This window comes from Haemaphysalis longicornis, unplaced genomic scaffold (assembly GCF_048455015.1).
Source record: "Haemaphysalis longicornis isolate Haplotype H1 unplaced genomic scaffold, Haemaphysalis longicornis Haplotype H1 scaffold_5, whole genome shotgun sequence".
Classification (NCBI taxonomy): Eukaryota; Metazoa; Arthropoda; class Arachnida; order Ixodida; family Ixodidae; genus Haemaphysalis; species Haemaphysalis longicornis.
The window spans coordinates 22151644-22159210 of record NW_027526385.1 but is presented as its reverse complement, the minus strand read 5'-3'; the positions used below and the strand labels follow the sequence as shown (position 1 = coordinate 22159210).

The 7567-nt window shown below is 45.3% G+C and overlaps 1 non-coding gene across 1 annotated transcript; it reads left to right on the top strand.

The window, feature by feature from the left end:
• Window positions 1–6255: 6255 nt before the first annotated feature.
• On the top strand, window positions 6256–6328 carry Trnas-gcu (transfer RNA serine (anticodon GCU)). Its single transcript has one exon. It is a non-coding gene; the product is annotated as a tRNA-Ser (tRNA).
• Window positions 6329–7567: the final 1239 nt, after the last annotated feature.

Sequence of the window (7567 nt, the reverse complement as noted above, 5' to 3'; positions counted from 1 at the left end):
TTGTTTCTATGTATTCATGTTCGCATTCTATTCCTTGCTTTGATTACTGTGTAAGCACTCACGATGCATGAACTTTCAATGGTAACCACTGTGCAATAAACAAATAAGCAAAAAAGAATTTAAGGCTATTTCGTTCTATTTTGTTACATTCTATAGCTACGCTTGAACCGCAGCGATGGCTGAGGGCGAAAAAATAGAAGGATAACGTAAGGGCTGTGTATGACCGATGACTACGCATAGTATTGAAGAAATGACAAGGCCAAGCCGGAGTGACGGCTGGCTGCTTTATGCATTGCATATATTTTGTACCTCGCTTAGTTGGTGGTACTTTTTCCTTTGTGTGTTCCAGGTGTTTTATGTCAAAGGCCGGCAATCAAGAAAAATAGCAGCGTTGACTCATAGGTACAGCAGTCGCCTTGTACGGTGGCACCGGGTTCGTATCCGCGTAGCGCGGGCACCTACCGGTTTCGTTATCGGTTACAGGCGTCGCTGGTCGAGTACGGACCCACGAAAGGGAAATTCCTACCTTGAAAGCTGCCTTTACCTTTGCGAGGGGCCCCTGTACCTTGACGATCTGGCGAGTCACCCGGCCCTCTACAACACCAATTTACACGGGGGTGAAAGAGTCTGCCGGCATGTCCTCCCGCAGACGGTCACCATGTATATCGTGCCCTGTGTCTGTATAAGTCACCATGTACATTTGTGTTCCTTGGTCCCAGCAAGCGAAGGTGGCAAATAGCTACAAGCGGCTTCCTGGCCTGGCGCTCGGTCGTTGTGTGGTAATATAACGCTTGGAGAAATTTACCCCGCTTGTACGAGAAATCGTCCCTAGGATATTGGACAGCTAGAAAGTGCAACATTTTATATAAATGCGTGATTTACATGCTGAAATATTTCAAGCAAGCTGTACGGTCTGCGCTAATTCATTTAGGATCAGTTGGGGCTTTGTGGGTGTACCTCTTGAAGCTTTTGCTGTTTCCTCGGTACCGCACCAAGAATTTTCGCGTTACCCTTACAGCATTCGGTACTTTTTACAGGTAACACATGATGCCTTAACCATCCCGTACCCATAATAGCAGGTTTTATCGATTAGGCGAAAAATGGCAGGCGAACGGAGGCAATCAATTGACCGTTCTATCTCGGAATTTACGTTTACTCAGTACACTCTAAGAAATCAGTGCCGGTGGGCGTCACGACAACGCCCCAGAACGACCATTCAGCGCGCTTAAATTTGCGAATTTGCCGAATGACGAGGCCCAGCATGCGATTAAAGTGAAAACTAGGATCTGTGCTGCGACAACGGCGCAAGGCGTAGTCATTCGCCAATATTCGCACATTTAGGTTCGCTGAATGGTCGTTCTGGGGCGTGTCCTGAAGCCCGCCTGCACCGATTTTTCTGAGTGTAGTGTTATGCCGGAGCACGATAATGCTCTTATCGTATTCACAGGTGTGCCGACACATAGCTGTTTGGAACGAGGGATTTAGGTATTGGCAGACATAGGAAAGTTATTTTCCCTGCTCTCAAAGGGACATAAATGTCCGCATACTCCTTTCTATAAACGTACGTCTTAAGGAGTGTATTGAGGAGCGCTTGTAAATAGCCCCAGAAGATGCTGGGGCTGCTTACGAGCGCATCGAAGATCAATTTATGTTATCACATGTTATTAGGTGTAAAAAAGGGAGCGAAGCTTAATCTATTTGATATTCAAAATAAAAGGAAGCGCTGCAAAGCCAAGATCCCTCCAGGTAGCATATGTGAGTCCTCCCAGCAACTAGACAAAAATAATATTATCCAGAAGTTAAACCTCGCAAATGGTAAGTTTTCGTAGCACTGGAATGCAGGCAGAAATGCATGCACGAAGCATGTTGCAGCCTCAGTGTTCACTGTAAACATCAACATTGGGACCAACTACGGGCACGTATTGCACTTCTGTAAAAAAAATGTTGGGTTATTCTGTTGGGGTCTGCTGTAACTGGCCAGAAAAAAATTCACGCGCACGCCTGACAACAATACAGCCTTTTGCTTTCGCTCCTTATATAAGCGATACAAAAAAAATTGTTGACACTCCTCGAAAATTAATTCCGAAGAGATAAGCCTGCTATGAAGAAATATACCGTTACGTAAATCCCACTTATGGAAAACAATGAACCCCTTTCACAATATAGCGAACGGCGCTTGTCCTGCTGCAAATAGGAAAATTCTCCTTGATAAAATATTTTCTGGACTCCCTAAACTTCCAATACGCCCCTACGAAATCACCGTAAGCCTCTTACGGTAAGTCACCGACGGCTATGAAGGTCGTAACGGTGTCAATCTTGTGAGTACATTTGTTGCGCAGGCTATACGTTGCCTTCTTTGTCTGTTGCGTTCTGCTGACCGTTCCACTCAGAAAAACCATGAGTCTTCTTTAGGTATGCCGTCTCTCAACCCATTTTATCACATCTTATTTTACTGACAATTTTTTGGAGACGGGTAAATACCCAAACCCAGTTCTGTGGCGAAGCATTTCGGGCTTTTGCTTTCTGACGCTTACATAACAGCAGCTGACCAGCTGATACGCCCTTCGCCACCGACTTTGTTGAGTGGGAACATAGTTAAGTGGGTTCACGCTAGTTCAAAGAAGCTCTAGTTGTCGTGCTAAGCGGGCACGCTGATAAGAGGCCAAGTTGGGAACAGCAGGCTCTTTAAAACAATAAGCTCTGGTAGTTACGGAGGTGGCCTTCAAATTTCGAAGAGCTGCTGTACCTACCCAAGTTTTGCCTTCACTGAAAAAATAAGTTCTACGCGTGACAGTGTGAATCTGAGTATAAATTAATCACATGCACACTATATATTTATAGCTACGAGGCCTTTTTGGACTATACTTATCTCGCTGCCCGTATGCCCTTGAAATATACAAACCTATTTGAAACGTTTTCCCAATGAGGACGTGCTCCTTTTCAATGCCTGTATCACTGTACCTGCGCTCGGAATATTGAGCCTTTCGTAAAGCATTAAAATGGAAGATTCCGTCTGGGGAACGTGGTCTTTTCAAAGCGCATGTATTTGTGCCGTAGGTTGACAGAAACGATAAAAAAAAACTTTATTGTGGCTACGGGTGGGACCTCTTCCAGGTTGACTTCAGTCCACCTCCCGCGACGGCAGGATTTTTGTAGTTCTCTGCAACATCTTCGACCTCCTGGGTAAGTAAGGCCTGGATCGGAAGGCCTGTGCTGAGCAGCGCAGCCTTCCACTGCTCCTCGTTTGTAATTTGGAATAAAATAGGTGCTTTTTAAAGCTTCCTTGGATTGTTCTCGCCGGGCAAAACCACAGGCGATACGTCTGCGTATGGATGGCATAGAGGGCATTCGTTATAGTGCAGCTCGGGGTAGCACAGTGATAGGAGGGTGGGGTCGGGAAAGCTGATGCTTGAAATTGGCGCCACACTACAGCGTGGTGGCGCGAGAGAAGGGTTTGGGTGACGGGAAGCAAGCTCTCGACATCGGTAGTGATGAAGCACCCATCCGTAGTTCGAAAGACGGTCCCTATAGGAGAAACATTGAGCAGGTTCCGCAGCAGATTTCTAAAAAAGGCCACAGTGAAACACCGCCATATTTTACAACATTATCCGGTTTCACTGTAAAATTCTTAAAATTTTTCTCGGCGTAATGGAATTGATAACTTGTGCTCCCTCGTTAAATCCTGTTAAAGTAACCCAAGCTCTGCCCTCTGTCCATTGCACTAATTTTGTGGAACAATTACGAATTCCTTTTCAGCCTTAAGAATTAAGGCCACCCTCCTCTTAATTAAAATCAAGGCAGCTCTACCGGCGAAATATTGCTGTCTTTAGGAGTACCGTGGGCACATGTGGGCACAAGGTCCGACCGCCGCCGTTATCGGTTGCTTTGCAGCTACTGGATACTGAGGGCCGAGGATTAACTGGCGTATTTATGGGATGTAGTGGCCAATACTATACCAGGGTGGCCAATCCTGCTCTGGTTAGCGAGAATGGTCGCCAGGATTAAGCAACACCCCAAGCTTCCTTCTGCAATTTCATCAACAAGCGAATTTTTTTAATCCGTTTGCAATTGTGCGGCACCTGGATTCAAACCACGGTCCTTCTGCACGCGAGGCAAATTCTCTACCTCTACGCCATCGCTGTCCCTCAAAAAACATAGTAAATGTTTGATTTCATATAGTTAGCTGTAACGTGATTATTCTCATCTGAGCACCCATGAAACGACGAATGGTTAGGCCAAGCCTGCTAGAACACACTAATAGAATCCCAACCAGTAGATCATTTCAATGATGGCAAAATGTCAAATATGCCTCCAGGAGGTGTCGCAGGCAACAGCAGGCGGCGGTTTTCTCCAGTATATATAGAATATCATTTGCAATCGAAAAACCCAGCATCCACGAATTTTTAATAAAGGAACACTGTAAATATCTCTTGTCTTTTCTGTCCTAAATTTCCAGTCTTAAATTTGCCCTATGTCTTTTTCTTGCTCAAGAAAGTTGAGAAGTATGAACATATAAACTTGGCTTAGCGTTTAGATTTAGCTGCGAGTATATAAGACTATTGCGCGATATGTATGTTGTTTTGACCGGGTGACTGAATCGAGTCACAGACAGGCAGGCAGGCAGACATACAGACAGGCCAAAATTTCTAGGTTTAAGTAGCCCAAGAAAGACTACTGTCTCTAAAAATAAAACAAAACTTCGGCTCCACCAGACATTCGAATCCTGCGAGGCGAAGCATGACCGTTTCAGTCTAGTAGAGAACAGTGGCTAAGCCGTTTCAGCCAATCACCTTCAGCAGGCACTACTACATACAAATACCAGCCCCTTGTATTCACGGGCCACAAGGCAATTTTTGCCCGGGTTCACGGATATTCTGTTCTTTAGAGTTTAAATCTCTTTTTCTTTCAGATTTTTTGTCATTGGAAACAGGGCGTTGTGGAGACGTGCCTTTAGGGTCGGAATGCCCCATTAAAGTTACTTTTCTCGAAACTTCCACGACGGTTTCTATCGCTGCAGTTGTGTCTTCTTTTTCGCTGAAATAAGCTTTCTAGGAGGCGTTTTTTGAGAAAGGGCTTTTTTGTAAGAGGTAAGTGCACACACGCGTGTACCAAATTAGGTGTAATCACAGATTTTCTTTGTATGATGACTTCCATCAACTTGCTGTTTTACCATTTTTTTTTTGTTTTCGCGCGTTTGCTTTGCCTTTTTACAATTCTTCTGAGTATCTCAGCCATGAATATCTGGGACTTAGTCGGGCCCAGTTGTTCCTGCGCGTGTTTTATGATTTTTGAATCTAAACACCCTGCTCAAAAGATCGTTACAAAACAAGTGCATTTTGTTGGAGCCACAAATGACGACGTAGGCGTATACAGCTACTGTTACGCAAAAGGGAACTCCTGCGCATATTGATCCCGCGGAGAGTAACATACTGCGACATAGATGTCGCAACATGATATCTTAAAACAATTCACGTCGTTTTGAAAATCCTCAAAAATTAAATGAACTTGCTTCTCTTCGCTAACTTGTTTTTTTCTTGCGCACCCACCTTATCTTGAATATAGTTGCCACTGACTAGATAAAAGTGTAGAAGTAAAAACGACACTAAAATAGCCTTGGCATACTTACATTGCCGCCGGCCGTAACGCACGTGTGCCGACTGCCCAGAGCCCGAGACCCTGGAGCACCTTCTCTGCTCCTGCCACCAACACGATGCCCCGAGAGGAGAGCTTCGGGCCGCACTCCAGCGCCTTTGGCTGCCCATCCACACCCTGATGGACCTGATTTTCCCGGCGGGCCCCAACTCCATCCAGCGGGAAGCCTTCCGAATTGTCCTGGCCTTCCTCGAGGAGACCGAACTCATCAAACGGCGGTAGCCCAATGCCTTCCGGCCTGCCTTAATCACCCCGTCTCTCTTTCTTTCTGTCCCTGTTTATCTGTCGCCATTTTTTCTCACCTACCCCTTTAATTCTCCCTGTCCCGTTTCCCCTGAGTGGGTTGTATGCTGCTGCACTCAAAATAAGTTCAAATTTCTCCAGTCGACTTCTTTTCCACTTTCTAATTCAATAAATCACTCACTCACTCACTCACTCACTCACTCACTCACTCACTCACTCACTCACTCACTCACTAACAAGAACCCATTAAAATGAGAGCGGTTTATTTAGTGCTCCTGTGTAGAGAGAATGTGAATGACAGTTCCAGGTACGCCACCCACTTGCTTCTTCCGAACAACGCCGTTACGCAGTTTTTGACCCGCCGCGGTGGCTCAGTGGCTAAGGCGTTGCGCTGCTGAACCGGAGGTCCCGGGTTCGATTCCCGGCCGCGGCGGCCGCTTTTCTGATGGAGGCGAAAAGCAAAACCGCCCGTGTGTACGAGATTTCGGCGCACGTTAAAGATCCCCAGGTGGTCAAAATTAATTCGGAGCCCTCCACTACGGCGCGCCTCATCGCCTGCCTTGCGTCGGCGCGTTAAAACCCTACAATCAATCAATCAATCAACCGTTACGCAGTTTCATGCCAACTTCCATAAAATATTATTCATAATCTACAAGGCTTACTGCGAGTAGAATGTCTTCGGCAGTTGAAGACAGTCCACATAATCGAGAATGCATTGTAGGCTAAAGTGAAAGGCTTAAAATCTAAACCCATTTCCACCCGTTCTTAAATCTACTGGCACTGCGGGACTGCGGGTTGTATTTATGAAGATGTTATTTAGCTTCGGCTTCGTTCTTATGCCCCATTTTAGAGTCCCTTTACCAGCTAACCGTCCTATAAATTGTTTCCAGGTAGTTCCGGCAAAGTTACATTTACAGCCTTTTTCTCTAATCATACCGCATCCGTACATCGTCCTGTTTTGACAGCAGACGTTGTTCTGCAACATTTGCAGCTTCACTGTGACCGTACCAATGGTGAAAAATAAATTAAACTCGGTGTAATGATAGAGCCGTCATACTCGCTAATTGTCATCTAAACTGTATTTGGATACTTCCGATAACACACGATTTATACCAGTTTTTGGTAGTGATGCTTTTGCCAAGGATGGCCTTGCGTCACTGTGTAGCACACAATGTGGATCAACCAGATTACCCCTGCCGAACACGGCCATGCGTCACTATGTAGCACAAAATGCGGATCAACCAGATTACCAAGACCAAGCTTACACCTATCCGCCTAAAGTTAGCTTTACCTCTAAGCACTAAACGCATTGCTGGGAAGACAATATTTAAGAGGCAATATAAGCTGCTTTATACCGAAATATGAAGGCCCTATAGCCCTGCATTTTATATGATTTTTTTTTGGCTGCGTTAAATCTCACGGCAGCCGTCAGAATTACCTCCACAAAATTCTCACGGAGGTTTCTTAAAAAGGTCGCTGCCGTAAAAATGACTGAATAATATTGTCTCCCACTGTAAACTAACAATACCTAACCTCACCAAACCTGACGTAACGTAATTGAACTTATCATAACCTATCCAAATCCTGCCCAATTCCAACAAACCTAACGCAACCCAGCCCAAAGACACAAAACACATCCTACAATAAACCTACTCCAACGCAGTGTAAAAGT